The sequence below is a fragment of the Heterodontus francisci genome, chromosome 33 (genome assembly GCF_036365525.1).
Source record: "Heterodontus francisci isolate sHetFra1 chromosome 33, sHetFra1.hap1, whole genome shotgun sequence".
NCBI lineage: Eukaryota > Metazoa > Chordata > Chondrichthyes > Heterodontiformes > Heterodontidae > Heterodontus > Heterodontus francisci.
Window position 1 is genome coordinate 12,474,276 of NC_090403.1, and position 17,221 is coordinate 12,491,496.

The 17,221-nt window shown below is 46.7% G+C and overlaps 1 protein-coding gene across 2 annotated transcripts in view; it reads left to right on the top strand.

The window, feature by feature from the left end:
• The first annotated feature begins 810 nt into the window (after window positions 1-810).
• The window catches only part of kansl1b (KAT8 regulatory NSL complex subunit 1b), a 193,523-nt gene continuing 177,112 nt past the window's right edge, over window positions 811-17,221 (top strand). Inside the window, exon 1 of one of the 2 annotated variants that reach the window (XM_068013093.1) lies at window positions 811-1,145. The gene's annotated coding sequence lies outside the window, so the exon portion shown is untranslated. The remainder of the gene's footprint in view (window positions 1,146-17,221) is intronic. The other variant, XM_068013092.1, reaches the window with a different exon arrangement.

A 17,221-nucleotide genomic window follows, 5' to 3' on the forward strand; every position in this document is an offset into this window, starting at 1 on the left:
CTGACACTTGTGTGGAACGAATGTTACTTGCCATTTATCAGGCCAAGCCTGTATATTGTCCAGGTCTTGTTGCATTTCTACACGGACTGCTTCAGTATCTGAGGAGTCACCAATGGTGCTGAACATTGCGCAATCATCAGTAAACATCCACACTTTTGACCTCACGATTGACGGAAGGTCCTTGATAAAGCAGCTGAATATGGTTGGGCCCAGGATACTATTCTGAGGAACTCCTGCAGTGATTTCCTGGAGCTGAGATGATTCAAGAATTAGACTTTGTTGATGGGCTGAAGGGCTTCCTTCTGTGTTGTAAATTTTCTATGATTAGCATGAAAAGCGATTGCGGTTACTTATCAACGAAATGGACTTTAGGTTCAAGATGAACTAATTCGAATAGAAACTTTATACAATGCACAACTCGCGTATACAATAACAGGCTCGGGGAGTGTGTTTGAAATGCTGGCGTTGTCATATGAGATGCATTTCCGTGTTCTGAACTGTTGCAATTTTGTTTCCTGCAAAGCGTGTCTAACCTGAATGGCGCCATTCGGCTGCTCAGCCAATGGTTGTACTGCGTCTCAGTGGGGGAGTGGGTGCGTTTGGGTAGGCGGAGCAGCACAGAGCCGGCTGGGAATTGTCGTCTTGAGGTGGGCCTGGAATGGAGTTGCGGCTGCGCAGTGCGGGTTGATGGCTGGCGAACTACAATCCCCAGCGTGCTCGGCGGTGAAGCAAGCTGCGCGCTGTGCCTGTGCGCCGGGCGCTGTGCTGCCCCGCTGCGGCCGGGCGGTGTCGGTGCAGCGCCGCCGCGGTTTTCGCTGCATTGTTATCGGGGGAAAGGCTGCACCCTGTCAGCCAGCAGCGCCAGGCCCAGCCGCCATCTTACTGCGCTGTTGTTGCACGGAAAAAGAAACGCCCCACCGAGCGGCGGGTGAAGGCCTCCAGCTGCCTTCTCTTCTCAACCTCTTGCTGACAGTCAAGTGGAGCACAGGGCGGAGCGGCCGCTGGAGAGCCGAGTCTGGGTTCCTGGAGAAAGATTTCTAGGGAGCGCCGCTCCGCCTTTCTCAGTGGGCCGGCGGGCGGGCGGTGTGTGAAGCGGTGGCTGCTTTAACTGAGGCCCGGCACTGGCTCGGGCTCCCTCACGTGCGGTGAGTGCTTTGTTTAATGCGCGGGCGGTCCGGGGCCGAGCTTCACGTGGCGGCCGCTTTGTGCGCGGGGATGGCGTGCCGGGACCTGTTCCCCTCCCCCCGCCCGCGGCCGGCCTCCCTCCCTCCCGCCCGCCATGGCGCAGTTGGTATAGATGCGACCGGGACCTGGCTGCAGCCCCGGGTGGCGGGCTCTGAAGCTTCTAGAAGCCGAGCCCCAGCCCGCGGCCGGCCGCTCATTGTTGCTGCAGCCAGTTACATCATGCAGCGGCCCGGGCACGTGATGGCCGCAGTACCCCCTGCCCTGTGCCCAACCCCGGCTCACAAGGTGCCATGTGCGAGCTGAGTCAGTGCTTGGGCTATTGGTGGTGGATAGGTGGGCATTGGGCCAGTGTAGTACGTGCCAGCTAGGTAGGAAGTGGGTGCCAGGGGGGTGGCTCCCGTCTAGGTGGAAGCAAACTTAGCTGTGTGCCAACTATGTGACTAAGGGCTGGTGGGTGCCGTTTACTGTCTGTGTATTTACTAATCTTCAGCGGTTACTCGTAAGCTGCACGGATCTGAAGGCCGTTTTTTTTAAAGTACTTTCTTAACATTGTTTTTGTTTTGTGGTTTCCTTCATTACTGTTTGCTGTTAACCCCAGGTGTGGGTTACTGCTGCCTGCATATCAATATGAGTTGCTACCCACAAGAGGAATTCCCCAGTACTGTGCGCCCACAGAATGTTTTGACCCCTTTTCCTGGTCAATAGATACTTTTACTAGAATGCAAACTGTATAAGACAACAAAGTTCAATGCTATACCAGCGTAGGATTTAAATGTAAACTACAACTTTAGCTAGGAAGCCCAGTACTGTGAACATATCAATTAGGAGCAGAAGTAGCCCATTCGGCCCCTTGAGCCTGCTCCACCATTCAATAAAATCATGGCTGATCTGTTTATGTCTAGAATTCCACACTTCCATCTACCCCCGATAACCATTGATTCCCTTGCCTAACGAGAATCTATCTACCTCCGCCTTAAAAATATTCAATGACCCCATCTCCACCACCTTCTAAGGCAGAGAGTTCCAAAGTCGCACAACCCTCCGAGAAAAAATTTGTCCTCATCTCTGTCCTAAAAGGGTGACCCCTAGTTCTGGACTCACCCACAAGAGGAAACATCCTTTCTACATCTACCTTGTCAAGACCGTTCAGGATCTTCTGAGCTTCAATCAAGTTTCCCCTCACTCTTATGAACTCCAGTGAAAACAAGTCCAGTCTGTCCAACCTTTCCTCAAAACTCATTCCAGGTATCAATCTCGTAAAATAAAAGCAAGATGCTGGAAGTCTGGAATAAAAACAGGAAATGCTGGAAATACTCAGCAGGTCTGGCAGCATCTGTGGAGAGAGAAGCAGAGTTAACGTTTCAGGTCAGTGACCCTTCATCAGTTCAGAACTGATGAAGGGTCACTGACCTGAACCATTAACTCCGCTATCTCCACAGATGCTGCCAGACCTGCTGAGTGAGTATTTCCAGCATTTCCTGTTTTTATATCAATCTAGTTAACCACCTCTGAACCGTCTCCAATGCATTTACATCCCTTCTTAAATAAGGAGACCAAAACTGCACACGCTATTCGAGAGATGGTCTCACCAATGCCATGTATAACTGAAGCATAACATCCTTACTTTTATTTTCAATTCCTCTGGTAATAAAGGATAACATTCCATTAGCCTTCTTTATTACTTGCTGTACCTGCGTACTAACTTGTTCCCTGAGCTCGGTAATTGTGACTGCTTGCAAAGCTACATCTCGTATTTTTGTTTTGGTGCTGTTCATGGGTGACTTCAGCTGACTATTGGTTGGGCGGGCCAAGTAGTTGACTTTATTTCATTATGTAGCATATTATCAGGTTGAAATGTCTTAGTTGTTTTTTGAAGTGCTGTATTGGTAGCTTACGTTCCTTGGATTGACTTATTTGTGTCATAGAAACTTGTTCATGATGTTCATCTCACCTGGTCGTAACCTTGTTCATCCAGCCTGCAGTTGTATTCTCTCTAAATGGACCTTTCAATGTAAAACATCACTTTATGCAGCCACTCAGCTTTTCTGATGTAGGTGGGGAGGAGCACGATCCTAATTCAAATTTGTTTCCTGATCACTAGTTGGTATAGTTTAGATTACCAGGGTTTCAAGGACATCTGCCAAGCCAGGTGATTATATGATAGTTTTACACAGAAGCCAAACAGGACTGTTTTTGTTGCCATCCAATTCGGTTTCTTCATATGTTTGCTGGTTAATACAGCCTAATGAACAAACAGTGTAGGTTAAGCAGTGGGGCTTTTTTAGTATTGTGTCTATATGCTTTTGGAAAAATTGTACAAGGCAGTAGACTTCATTGTCACATGGTATACTTGTTGCATTCAAATCATTCCTATTGCTAGTGACGAAAGCTCTTAACCAGTACCACTTCACCCTAGCGTTATGTAGTTTGAGTTATGACCTGGAATTCGCTGCCCACAAGGGTGGTGGAAGCGGAGATAATCAATAACTTCAAAAGAAAATTGGATGGCCACTTGAAGGAAATAAACTTGCAGGGCTACGGGTATCGACTGGGAAAGTGGGACTGACTGAATAAGTTTGTGGAGAGCCAGCATGGACTCAGTGGGCCAAATGGCCTCCTTCTGTGCCGTTAATGCCTCTGACTCTATGTAATACTTTTTTCTAGTTGAAAATTATGAAATCTCTTATTGTGATGTTACGACCAGGTGGAAAGAGATCTAGGGTTCCCTTTCAGCCTTCACCTGGTCTTAGCGTAATAGGGTTTAATTTTAAACAGTGTTTTTAGCCTCTTGGTGAATCTTTGTTCACCGCTTTCCAATTATAAGGCAAAGAGACAGGCTTTCATAGGTTTAAAGAAGAAAAGTTTGAAATTTATGAAACTTAAACTCTAATTCGGTTCACGCTTAGGGCGGCGCAGTGGTTAGCACTGCAGCCTCACAGCTCCAGTGACCCGGGTTCAATTCTGGGTACTGCCTGTGTGGAGTTTGCAACTTCTCCCTGTGTCTGCGTGGGTTTCCTCCGGGTGCTCCGGTTTCCTCCCACATAGCAAAGACTTGCAGGTTTTTAGGTAAATTGACCATTATAAATTGCCCCTAGTATAGGTAGGTGGTAGGGAAATATAGGGACAGGTGGGGATGTGGTAGGAATATGGAATTAGTGTAGGATTAGTATATGGGTGGTTGATGGTTTGCACAGACTCGGTGGGCCGAAGGGCCTGTTTCAGTGCTGTATCTCTAAATAAATAATAAAAAAATATAAATAATACATGACATGCCCATGCTAGCATGCACACGCGATACACACATGCAGATAGGGACAAAACAGAGCAGAAGAAGTAAAGTGGAAACGTTTGAGGCAATATCTGAAGAGTTTTTGTTACGTTCTTCGAGCTCACTGTCGAGTCCTTGATTGTAGGTAGATATTGCTTTTTGTTGGGCCCAGTATTCTAAAACCTTGTTCGCTGTAGGAGACTTTTCTCTCCTGGGGTTCATGTATCTTCAGTGGATTCAGAGGCTTGTGAGAGGGAGAGATCTTCTCAGTCCAGAAGCAAACAGTATTTCTGAGTTCAAACTGTTGGTACAATTCAGGTTGTCAAGCAGGTTAGGCATGTAACTAATTGGTCTGACCACATCTTGGATTGTATCACCTTAGCAGTCTCTGGAATAGAAAAAAAAGGAGCAGGAGTAGGCCATTTGGCCCTTTGAGCCTGCACCGCCATTCAATACGATCATGGCTGATCATCCAAACTCAGTACCCTGTTCCTGTTTTCTCCCCGTGCCCCTTGATCCCTTTAGCCCCAAGAACTATATCTAACTCTTCCTTGAATATATTTAATGATTTGGCCTCAACTGCTTTCTGTGGTAGAGAATTCCATAGGTGTTCCTCTTATACACAATACCTGGTGATCAAGGTCCAATTGTGGGTTGAATGTATCAGGGAATGGTCCTTTTGTCCTTCCAATCACTGTCTGTTAATATGCAAATCTATTTTCCAGCCATGGCTGATCTGTTTAACAAGTCCTTTCTTCATCCCAGTAACAGTTAAAAATCAATGTTCATGACAAAATTGATGTGCCTCATTCTTGGCAGGTGTTTTATGTCATACGAATGGTCCATACATTTCACAGTCCCACCATTGTACTTACTGAAACACTGATCAAGACACTTTGTAGTAAAAGATGTGAGAATGCTGGCATAGCAGCCTGGGACCAGGAACTTTTTGTTTCCCGTAATATTGGCAAATGTCTGCTCAACTATTATTTAGTGTTCTCATGTTTTAAATTTTTAAATGTTTATTCTTCCCATTTATTCCTTTTCAATATGAAGTTTGAATCAGTGTGATCAGGAGTCTTCACACTTGTTCTAGTGTCTTTGTGACGGGTTGAGCAAATGAGTTATTTATGGGTGACTTTTGTCTATTGAAAGCCTTTGACTGTTTTTCTTCTGACAACAATTGTAACGGTCTTGAAACTTGGAGTTTGCTTTGTGGTATGGTATAACTTTCATTGCTTGTCTGTAACGTCAAGTGGTTGCAGTCAGGCCATAGGTGTTATTCCTTTTGACCGCAATGTCTTCTGGACGGACAAGGAGAATATCAACCACAGTTGCTGCTATTGATTGCTATCCAGGGATTCTTGCTCCAAATCTTTGTATACTTTGATGCCCTTCATGCTTAAATAATTTGCTGACGCTTGCCATCAATGCTGTTAGAAGAAAAATGATTACTAGACTAAGGTTTTGATGGGATTTTGATGCTCGGGGAAAACCAGTACAAGGTATCTTCTTCAGGAGGGACAGCATTTGGCATGTCGTTCCTGGGCAGCAATTTGCTGCAGAAACTTGAAAGCTGCTTTGTAGATTCGACTGGGTGGATTGGATGAAGGGCAAATGAAGATTGAACTAGGGTCACCATCACAGCAGTTAAAAGTTCTGTTCCTTTGTTGGTTTTCTGCCAATAATGTCAGCAATGCATTCCTGAGTGCTGTAAGCAGTAGGTGCAGTCTGTGGGAACAGCATCTGCTAAGTGTCAATAGCCATCATTCGGTGGTTCTGATACCTGTCTTTCCCCAGCCTCTCCAGGCTTCAATGTGTCAAAGAGAAGTCATTGTTATTCACTTGTGTTGGCCTGTTGGCTGCTTCCAGGCAGGAACTGTGGTATTTGGTGAGCTATTGAAAGCACTTGGCAAGTGTAAGTTGCTCTATTCTGTATTGTTCCACCAGAGCTGATGATGTACTTCACCCCAGTAGCCAGTCTTGGTGTTAGAGTCTAGGCACTGAGTGTTGGCAGACTATTTGACTCTGGAGTTTATCACAGCCGAGTCTGGTCCCCTTTTCAATTATTCTGCACACTCTGGCAGAATGCACTCGGTAACTGCAGAGCAGGAACTCGGGGCTGAGCTTCATCTCTCCCTAGCACCGATCGGCAAACAAGCATGAACCCTGTGATCTAAATGGTTTAGTTCCACATTGAAATTCTGAGCCAGTTTGGAAGGATGACAGTCCGGGTTTTCACTTTGACTGCTTATCCATGCATGTACTGTCTATGGGTTATTGGACCAGGAATGCCCTGAATGATCAGAGAAAATATTTCATTAGTGAATTCTAGAAACAATCTTATTATTTTAGCATCCAGATGTTTGAGGTCGGTGGGGTGGTAGCGGTGGAGGAGGAGAATCGTATAAAGCAGAAGCCTGTTCGTGGTGTTACTAACAATGTTGTGATGGTGCTGTGGGACATTTACTGCAGCTCTTGCTTTGTGCACTTTACAGGACACCAGTGCACATTGATGACCTATGAGTATGTGGCATGCTGCTGTAAAGTAAAATGGTTTGGTGATGGTTATTTCAAATGAGAAGGTGCTTGAACTTAGAGATGCTGCAACAAGATAGTGGCCATTTATACTATACTCAACTGGTGACTTGGCTGCACTCTTGTTTAAATTTTAATATCGTTCTGTTGCATAACCAAGATGCTTTTGATCTATGCTTGCCAGTTGCACTGACCAGCCCAGCTAAGATCAGGAGTTCTCTCAGGGAGACTTTCAGCAGGGAGCTTGTTTCCCACCAGTAGCTGGGCTGCTGCTCAGCAACATAATTGTTCTACCTACCTCCCTGTGCCCATTCGACTGGAAAGCTCCCTGGAGCAGTATGGTTGAAAATGAGAAATTTGTGTGGAGCTGTTTTTCTAATCCTCACATACAAGTTTATAAGCATTTTGTTATGTTTACAGTGGGATTTGGGTACCAGAGAGAAATGGTAAGAAACCATTTGAAGTATTTTAAGTAAGTTTTGCTGGAATTATGTATTTTGGAGTTGTGTTTTTGATGCTGTCACAATGGGTTGTTGTGGGAGTCAGCTTTCTAAGCTTCAAAAACCTGAAATACAACATTGGAAAATTAGTACATCCTGTTTAGCATTAACATTGTGCTAGTAATCTGCAAAGTTTCCCTTTGTTAATTCAGAACTAGCTGGTGGTTCGGCAGGGAGTGAAAGCCTATAGCTGCGTGTTTTAGCATTTCAGCAATCTACAGTTGGCTGAGACTGGAGACTGAATTCACTGTAACATCATGTCCCAGGTTCATATCCACTGTTAGCTAACCTTACTGTCATTCGTCGATGTTCCTGGATTAAGGAGGGCAAAATGAAAGTGTTCCCACTGCTGAAGTCTATCCAGTGACCCCGGTTATGCAGTGCATCTGTGGACGTCAGGTGAGGATAAATTGGGATCAGCTGTGATGTCCCTTCCATGGCCAAATGGCGTGATGAATCTTGAGGTCTAAGCTTGCCCATGCAGAATGGCCATTTGGGAGATGCATTAGAGGGTAGCTGCTGCCAATGGAGTAAGATTCAGCGTCTTCAGGAAAGTTGGTAAAGTTTTGGGGAAATGTGAAATGAGTGCAGCTCATTCATGAAGGGGAACACAGTCTGTTAGTGGTGTCTCAAGCTGTATTTGGCACATTCCCCAGTATCGTCTTTCAGTATGGGAGGTGTCCCAGTCGACCCTGTGCCCACTCCTGGAGCATGGGAGGTGTCCCAGTCGACCCTGTGCCCACTCCTGGAGCATGGGAGGTGTCCCAGTCGACCCTGTGCCCACTCCTGGAGCATGGGAGGTGTCCCAGTCGACCCTGTGCCCACTCCTGGAGCATGGGAGGTGTCCCAGTCGACCCTGTGCCCACTCCTGGAGCATGGGAGGTGTCCCAGTCGACCCTGTGCCCACTCCTGGAGCATGGGAGGTGTCCCAGTCGACCCTGTGCCCAGTCCTGGAGCATGGGAGGTGTCCCAGTCGACCCTGTGCCCAGTCCTGGAGCATGGGAGGTGTCCCAGTCGACCCTGTGCCCAGTCCTGGAGCATGGGAGGTGTCCCAGTCGACCCTGTGCCCAGTCCTGGAGCATGGGAGGTGTCCCAGTCGACCCTGTGCCCAGTCCTGGAGCATGGGAGGTGTCCCAGTCGACCCTGTGCCCAGTCCTGGAGCATGGGAGGTGTCCCAGTCGACCCTGTGCCCAGTCCTGGAGCATGGGAGGTGTCCCAGCCGACCCTGTGCCCAGTCCTGGAGCATGGGAGGTGTCCCAGCCGACCCTGTGCCCAGTCCTGGAGCATGGGAGGTGTCCCAGCCGACCCTGTGCCCAGTCCTGGAGCATGGGAGGTGTCCCAGCCGACCCTGTGCCCAGTCCTGGAGCATGGGAGGTGTCCCAGCCGACCCTGTGCCCAGTCCTGGAGCATGGGAGGTGTCCCAGTCGACCCTGTGCCCAGTCCTGGAGCATGGGAGGTGTCCCAGTCGACCCTGTGCCCAGTCCTGGAGCATGGGAGGTGTCCCAGTCGACCCTGTGCCCAGTCCTGGAGCATGGGAGGTGTCCCAGTCGACCCTGTGCCCACCCACAAAGCATGGGAGGTGTCCCAGTCGACCCTGTGCCCACCCACAAAGCATGGGAGGTGTCCCAGTCGACCCTGTGCCCACCAACAAAGCATGGGAGGTGTCCCAGTCGACCCTGTGCCCACCCACAAAGCATGGGAGGTGTCCCAGTCGACCCTGTGCCCACCCACAAAGCATGGGAGGTGTCCCAGTCGACCCTGTGCCCACCCACAAAGCATGGGAGGTGTCCCAGTCGACCCTGTGCCCACCCACAAAGCATGGGAGGTGTCCCAGTCGACCCTGTGCCCACCCACAAAGCATGGGAGGTGTCCCAGTCGACCCTGTGCCCACCCACAGAGCATGGGAGGTGTCCCAGTCGACCCTGTGCCCACCCACAGAGCATGGGAGGTGTCCCAGTCGACCCTGTGCCCACCCACAGAGCATGGGAGGTGTCCCAGTCGACCCTGTGCCCACCCACAGAGCATGGGAGGTGTCCCAGTCGACCCTGTGCCCACCCACAAAGCATGGGAGGTGTCCCAGTCGACCCTGTGCCCACCCACAAAGCATGGGAGGTGTCCCAGTCGACCCTGTCCCCACCCACGGAGCATGGGAGGTGTCCCAGTCGAGCCCATCCCCATCCCTGGAGCATGACATCTCGCTGCCATTCTGGATGATATCGCTTATCACAAATCAGGAAATTACACTGAGCCTCTTCTGTTCTGATTGGTGCAGTCAATCAGCTGACCCATTTACCAGCAGTTCAACATCTTTTTCTATTCATTTGAAATTTTAAAAGAAAATAAATGAACCAGTTTAAAATGAGTGTTCATTACGGTTTTAGTGAAGGCAGAGTACACTTAGCCACCAGTTTACTCATTCTAAATGCAGTAAAAAAAGTCAGCCATAAACTATAATAAATATATAACGCCTGTAATGTAAAAAAAAAAATTGCAAGTTGTCTCACAGCGTTATAAGACAAAAGTTGACACCTGGGCAAAACTAAACTGCTTTTGTAATTTTATCTTTGTCAAACATTTGTGGCTTTGGAGTTGTGATTTTTATTGCCATTGACCGTTGAACTTTTCTATTGATAGCATAATAGTGGCGTTCTCTTCCAGCCAGCAGAATATCTTTAAAGTTCAGATGATATAGCACATTAAACCCCATAGTTTAGATTGAAAGTTTATTAAAATATTCTGCATGTGGGTGGTAGGATAATCCAACATTAGCACTCTTTAAAAATAGTTTTTACATAAGGAAGTTGCGACAGCTAGGTTTAAATTAAGCCACGCTATTAAAACTACTGTCTCTGGGAGCTGAACTTGGGTGTGTGTCTGGTGTACATGGCCTGAGAGCACAGCATGTTGTTGCATTAACATGTTTTTTGTCAGTGGCAAGATGTGCTAAATTCCTTGTATAATCTGAGAAAACCACTCATGGGAGGGCAAATATGAGCAGCAGCCACTATACTGTCAGCAAGATTCATGCACAACAGCTTGCATTTATGTAGCGCCTTTAATGTAGAGAAGAGTCTTGAGGTGCTTTGTAGAGCATAAGCTAAAAAGAGAAGCCAAAGGAGGAGATATTAGTAGAGATTGACCAATGAGGTAGGTTTTTCAGGAGTGTTTTAAGGAAGCTGAAGGGTGGTGGAGGCAGGAACCCTCCCAACATTTAATAAGTATCTAGATGAGCACTTCAAACGCCATAGCATACAAGGCTGTGGGCCAAGTGCTGGAAAATGGGATTAGAATAGATAAGTGCTTGATGGCTGGCATGGGCACGATGGGCCGAAGGGCCTGTTTCTGTGCTATATGACTTCATGATGCAAGGAGATTATGAAGTGTGTGTGGCTGAGGCGGCTGAAGACCAGTTCATCGGTGGTTGGATGAATGGAGGGATGTGTAAAAGGCAAGAGTCTAAGGAATGGAGAGTTCAGAGCTTTTTATTCATTTGTCGGATGTGAACGTTGCTGGTAAGGCCAGAATTTATTGCCCATCCCTAATTGCCCTTGAGAAGGTGGAAGTTCCAGGATTTTGACCCAGCGACCCTCATGGAACAGCGATTATAGTGCCAAGTCAGGATGGTGTGTGACTTGGGGAACTCTCAGTTGTATGTGTTCGCTGAGTTGTAGGACAGGAGAGATTACGGAATGCTGAAATCGGGAGGGTATGTGGCAAGGCCATGAAAAGATATAAAAACGAGGATGAGAATTTTAAATTTAAGGCTTTTGAGGACTGGAAGCCAATGCAGGTCAGCAATGGCAGCAATGAGGAATGAGCTGGACTTTGTGCACGATAGGCGATGGTAGCAAAGTTTTGAATTCGCTGATGTTTAGAGAGGGTGGAGGTTGGGGGCTGGCCAGGAGAGCATTGAAATGGACATGTCTGGATGCAGCAAAGGGAATGGTTGAGGGTTTCAGTAGAAGATGGATTAAGGCTAGGCTATGTTATGGAGATGAAAATTGGTGGTCTTGGTGAAGGCGAGTATATGGGGTCAGAAGATTAGCTGAGGGTCCAATCTCTTTGGCCTCCTTGTCTCGAGAGACAATGGGTAAGCGCCTGGAGGTGGTCAGTGGTTTGTGAAGCAGTGCCTGGAGTGGCTATAAAGGTCAATTCTAGAGTGACGGACTCTTCCACAGGTGCTGCAGATAAAATTGGTTGTCGGGGCTGTTACACAGTTGGCTCTCTCCTTGCGCTTCTGTCTTTTTTCCTGCCAACTGCTAAGTCTCTTCGACTCGCCACACTTTAGCCCCGCCTTTATGGTTGCCGGCCAGCTCTGGCGATCGCTGGCAACTGACTCCCATGACTTCTGATCAATGTCACAGGACTTCATGTCGTGTTTGCAGAAGTCTTTAAAGCAGAGACAAGGGCGGCCGGTGGGTCTGATACCAGTGACGAGCTCGCTGTACAATGTGTCCTTGGGAATCCTGCCATCTTCCTTGCGGCTCACATGGACAAGCCATCTCAGATGCCGCTGGCTCAGTAGGGTGTATATGCTGGGGATGTTGGCCGCCTCGAGGACTTCTGTGTTGGAGATACGGTCCTGCCACCTGATGCCAAGGATTCTCCGGAGGCAGCGAAGATGGAATGAATTGAGACGTCGCTCTTGGCTGATGTGCGTTGTCCAGGCCTCGCTGCCGTAGAGCAAGGTACTGAGGACACAGGCTTGATACACTTTTACTTTTGTGTTCTGTGACAGTACGCCATTTTCCCACACTCTCTTGGCCAGTCTGGGTGCGCTTGTTGAATTCTGCATTGAGAGACAGGTTACTGGTGATAGTTGAGCCTAGGTAGGTGAACTCTTGAACCACTTCCAGAGCATGGTCGCTGATATTTATGGATGGGGCATTTCTGACGTCCTGTCCCATGATCGTTTTCTTGAGGCTGATGGTTAGGCCAAATTTGGTGCAGGCAGCCGCAAACCTGTCGATGTGACTCTGCAGGCACTCTTCAGTGTGAGATGTTAATGCAGCATCGTCAGCAAAGAGGAGTTCCCTGATGAGGACTTTCCATACTTTGGCCTTTGCTCTTAGACGGGCAAGGTTGAACAACCTGCCACCTGATCTTGTGTGGAGGAAAATTCCTTCTTCTGAAGGCTTGAACGCATGTGAGAGCAGCAGGGAGAAGAAGATCCCGAACAGTGTAGGTGCGAGAACACAGCCCTGTTTCACGCCACTCAGGATAGGAAAGGGGTCTGATGAGGCGCCGCTATGCTGAATTGTGCCTTTCATATTGTCGTGGAATGAGGTGATGATACTTAGTAGCTTTGGTGGGCATCCAATCTTTTCTAGTAGTCTGAAGAGACCACGTCTGCTGGCGAGGTCAAAGGCTTTGGTGAAATCAATGAAAGCAACCTAGAGGGGCATCTGTTGTTCACGGCATTTCTCCTGTAGCTGGCGAAGGGAGAACAGCATGTCAATGGTGGATCTCTGCTCGAAAGCCACACTGTGCCTCAGGGTCCAATAAGGTGGTGAGATCTTGAAAGGTGTGGTTCAGCCTGAGAGGGTGCCTGGGGAAGGGGATAGAATCATTGGTGAGGATAAGGTGTTTGAGGTGGGGATGAAGACGATGGCTTATGTCTTGGCTTGATTTGTCCTGAGGAAATTGTGGTGCTCACAGTAAATTATAGAGAGTGAGAATAGCCACTTGAACTGTGAAAATAATCCAGCTGGATGCTAAATTTTGAACTGCACTCTTGAGTTGTGAAGAAAGCATTGTGAGCTGTATAACACTAGGCTGAATGCTAGTGGTTACAAGTCTGCCACTGGTGCTGGTAGAGTAATATCAAGTGGTCAATGAGTGCTACAAGGGTACTGATGCAGAAAAGTTTACTCTTTTCCTCCCACTGGTCTTTAAAGGTGCTGACAGAGTAAATAAGCATTGTCTCAACTTAGATGTGCTTTGTTCTAATCTGCGGACTTAGCCATGTCAGGAGCAGTGTAAGTAGATATCTTGATGATAGAGGATCTCCGTGGTCACTAGGAGTGCTAAATTGGGTTCGGTCAGTTGCTGCAGTACAGACTGTAAAAGAAAAACTTCAGATTATGAAGATTGTCGAAATTTAACTGTCCAGGAAATTTCTTACAATTGACAATTGCATGATTTATCAGTTTGCAATTTTCAGCTGCTCTTTTTTACTTAAGAACAAACTGTTTGCATTTTTGATTGGAATGGTGATCGCACAATTAAAATTAAACACCTCTCATATTTCTCACTCAACCATCCCCTTGTATACTTCTTCCTCTCCATCTTTAGACTTTGTCCAGTCCATCAGGCTGTGCCCCAAGTTTGTCACCTGGTTGAAAGTTGGACCACAAGTGGTTCGATGTTTTGAACTATTAGGCTCTGGCTCCCAGTACCAGCCATGTGTACACATCTGGGACAGGAAACAGAATAGGCATAAATGGGTCATTTTCTGGTTGGCAAGTTGTAACAAGTGGTGTGCTACAGGGATCAGTGCAGGGGCCTCAACCTGTTACAATTTATTTAAATGACTTCGATGAAGAGACCGAAGGTATGGTTGTGAAATTTGCTGATGACACAAAGACAGGTAGGAAAGTAACTTGTGAAGAGGACATAAGGAGGTTACAAAGGGATGTAGATAGGTTAAGTGAGTGGGCAAAGACTTGGCAGATGGAGTATAATGTGGGAAAATGTGAAATTGTTCACTTTGGCAGGAAGAATAGAAAAGAAGCATATTATCTAAATGGTGAGAAGATTGCAGAGCTCAGATGCAGAGGGATCTGGGTGTCCTAGTGTATGAATCGCAAAAGGTTAGTATGCAGGTACAGTATGTAATTAGGAAAGCTAATAGAATGTTATCGTTGATTGTGAGGGGAATTGAATACAAAATTAGTGAGGTTATGCTTCAGCACTAAAGGGCATTGGCAAGACCACATCTGGAGTACTGTGTACAGAACTGGTCTCCTTATTTAAGGAAGCATGTAAATGTGTTGGCGGCAGTACAGAGAAGGTTTGCTACACTTATACCTGGAATGGGTGGCCTGTCTTAGGAGGAAAGATTGGACAGGCTAGGCTTGTATCTGCTGGAATTTAGAAGAGTCGGAGGCGACTTGATTGAACATACAAGATCCTGAGGAGTCTTGACAGGGTGGATGTGGAAAGGATATTTCCCCTTGTGGGAGAATCTAGAACTAGGGGTCACTGTTTAAAAATAAAGGGTCGCCCATTTAAGACCGATGAGGAGAAATTTTTTCTCTGAGGGACTTGAGTCTTTGGAATTCTCTTCCTCAAAAGGCAGTGGAAGCAGAGACTTTGAACAATTTTAAGGCAGAGTTAGATAGATTCTTGATAAGCAAGTGGGTGGAACGTCACCGGGGGTAGGTGGAAATGTGGAGTAATCAGTTCAGCCATGAACTTACTGAATGGCTGAGCAGGCTCGAGGGGTCGAGTGGCCTTCTCCTGCTAATTTGTATGTTGGTATGTTCGTATTTTTGTCTGCTCCTTTTCTCTTTCTAGCCCCCGCCCCTTAAACAGGAAATGGACCTTCTGAAAAGAGCACTGAGCTGAAATAACTGCTGTCACTTCTCGATTTGGAAGGGGTGTGGACATTAGTCCGCATTTCCACTCCATCGCTCAGTTGTCATACTCCATGGTCAGACAGGTTGTCAGCACTCCTGTCAAGGTTTACAAGGGGAATAGTGGACATGTGGGTAAAATATTAGAAATATTACATAGGAAAGCAGCTCAGTGAAAGACACCAAGTTTACACATGCTTTTATTTTTTGGGACAGGGTGTTCTGGAGGCTATAAACAGGATGATTCTAAATAAAGACTGAATTTAGTGATTGTAAAATGCACTCCCTCCTTCAGAAGGTTGCCAACTCATGCCAAGGCATAGGTTCTTGGATGACTTTTGAATCATTGCCATATTTCAGGTATGACTTGAGACACTGTTGACAAGAAACATGATGCTGAGACCTCGCAGCTGAGTGCATTTCGATCCTCAGTCTGCATGCGTGTTCCAGTAGAGGTTGCTGTGTAGTGATTGAGCGTGCTAATCGTTTCTGATTCTCCCCTTCCCACTCGGACCTGGAGTCCTGTTTGATATCTATTAAGGGAAATGGATCGTAAAACACTAATGCTGTTGAGTGCCTGTGTATTGGGCTCTGCCACAGAGTAGAAGCACACTGGTTTGTGTCCTTAGTGATGCATGCGACAAATTCCTGGACTTGGAGCAAATGAAAATGCAATAGTTCCTCTACAGTGGTTTATAGGAACAGGAGTAGGACATTCATCCTTTCGAGCCTACTCAGTCATTCCATTACATCATGGCTAATTTGTACCTCAACTCTATTTAACCTTATTAGCTCTATGTCCCTTGATAAATTTGCCTGATAAGCGATAAAATATTTATCTTAGTCTTAAACCTCAAATTTCTTAGCTGCCACAATCTTTTTAGGTACAGAAATCCAGATTTCTGTTACCCTCTGTGTGGGGAAAAAAAAGTGCTTCCTGATTTCCCTCCCAAATGGCCTAGCTCTAATTTTGTGTCACCTCATTCTTGATTTCCCCCATCAGAGGAAATGGTTTCTTTGTATAAACCCTGTCCAATCCTTTTAATATTTTCAAGTTCTCGATCAGATCACCCCTCAATCATCTATAGTCAAGGGACCATAAGCCAAGTTTATGGAACCTGTTATAATTTAATCCTCTTAGCCCCTGTAATTCAGGTGAAACTGGGCTCAGCCTTCCATTATGCTCTCCTTTTGGTGTGATACCCGAAACTGAATGCACTACTCCCAGATGGGGTCTGACCAAGGCTCGATACAACTGACGCACAATTTCCTTCCCTTTGTATTCTAGCCCTCTTGAGGTAAAGGCCAGTTGATTGCTTTTTGTACCTGTTTACTATGTACTTGGACTCCCAAATCTCTTTGCTGCTCTGCAGTTCCTAGTCCATTTAGAAATACTCTGAATTGACTTGCTTGGCTCCAAAGTGAATGACCTTGCAGTTGCCCTCATTACTACTTTAAAGTCAGTGTGCTGTAGTTTTGCCCATTCACTTAGTCTTGCCCAGGCAAAGGAAACATTCCCATACCGGGAATCAAACCTGGAACACCTGGTTGAAAACCAGGAATCTGAACTGCTACACCATATGGGAACATTATTATTTGAGCAACATCATATGACTTGGGACACGAGGGAACAGTGATGGATTAAACAAACAAAAATCATTTTTCCCTCCGAGTCCAAATCTTCTTCTGAGCTTACCTTGGACTTGTTAATTTTATTTTTTTATTTAGAGATACAGCACTGAAACAGGCCCTTCGGCCCACCGAGTCTGTGCCGACCAAGAACCACCCATTTATACTAACCCTACAGTAATCCCATATTCCCTACCACCTACCTACACTAGGGGCAATTTGCAATGGCCAATTTACCTATCACCTGCAAGTCTTTGGCGGTGGGAGGAAACCAGAGCACCCGGCGAAAACCCACGCGGTCACAGGGAGAACTTGCAAACTCCGCACAGGCAGTACCCAGAATTGAACCCGGGTCCCTGGAGCTGTGAGGCTGCGGTGCTAACCACTGCGCCACTGTTAAGGGGAGAATTTAATAGATTTGTTCCAATTATGAAGGGTTTTGATGGAATAGACAGGACAAAACTGTTTGATCTGGCAGGAGAGTTGGAACTGAAGGACATTGCTTGAAGATAATTGACAAAAAA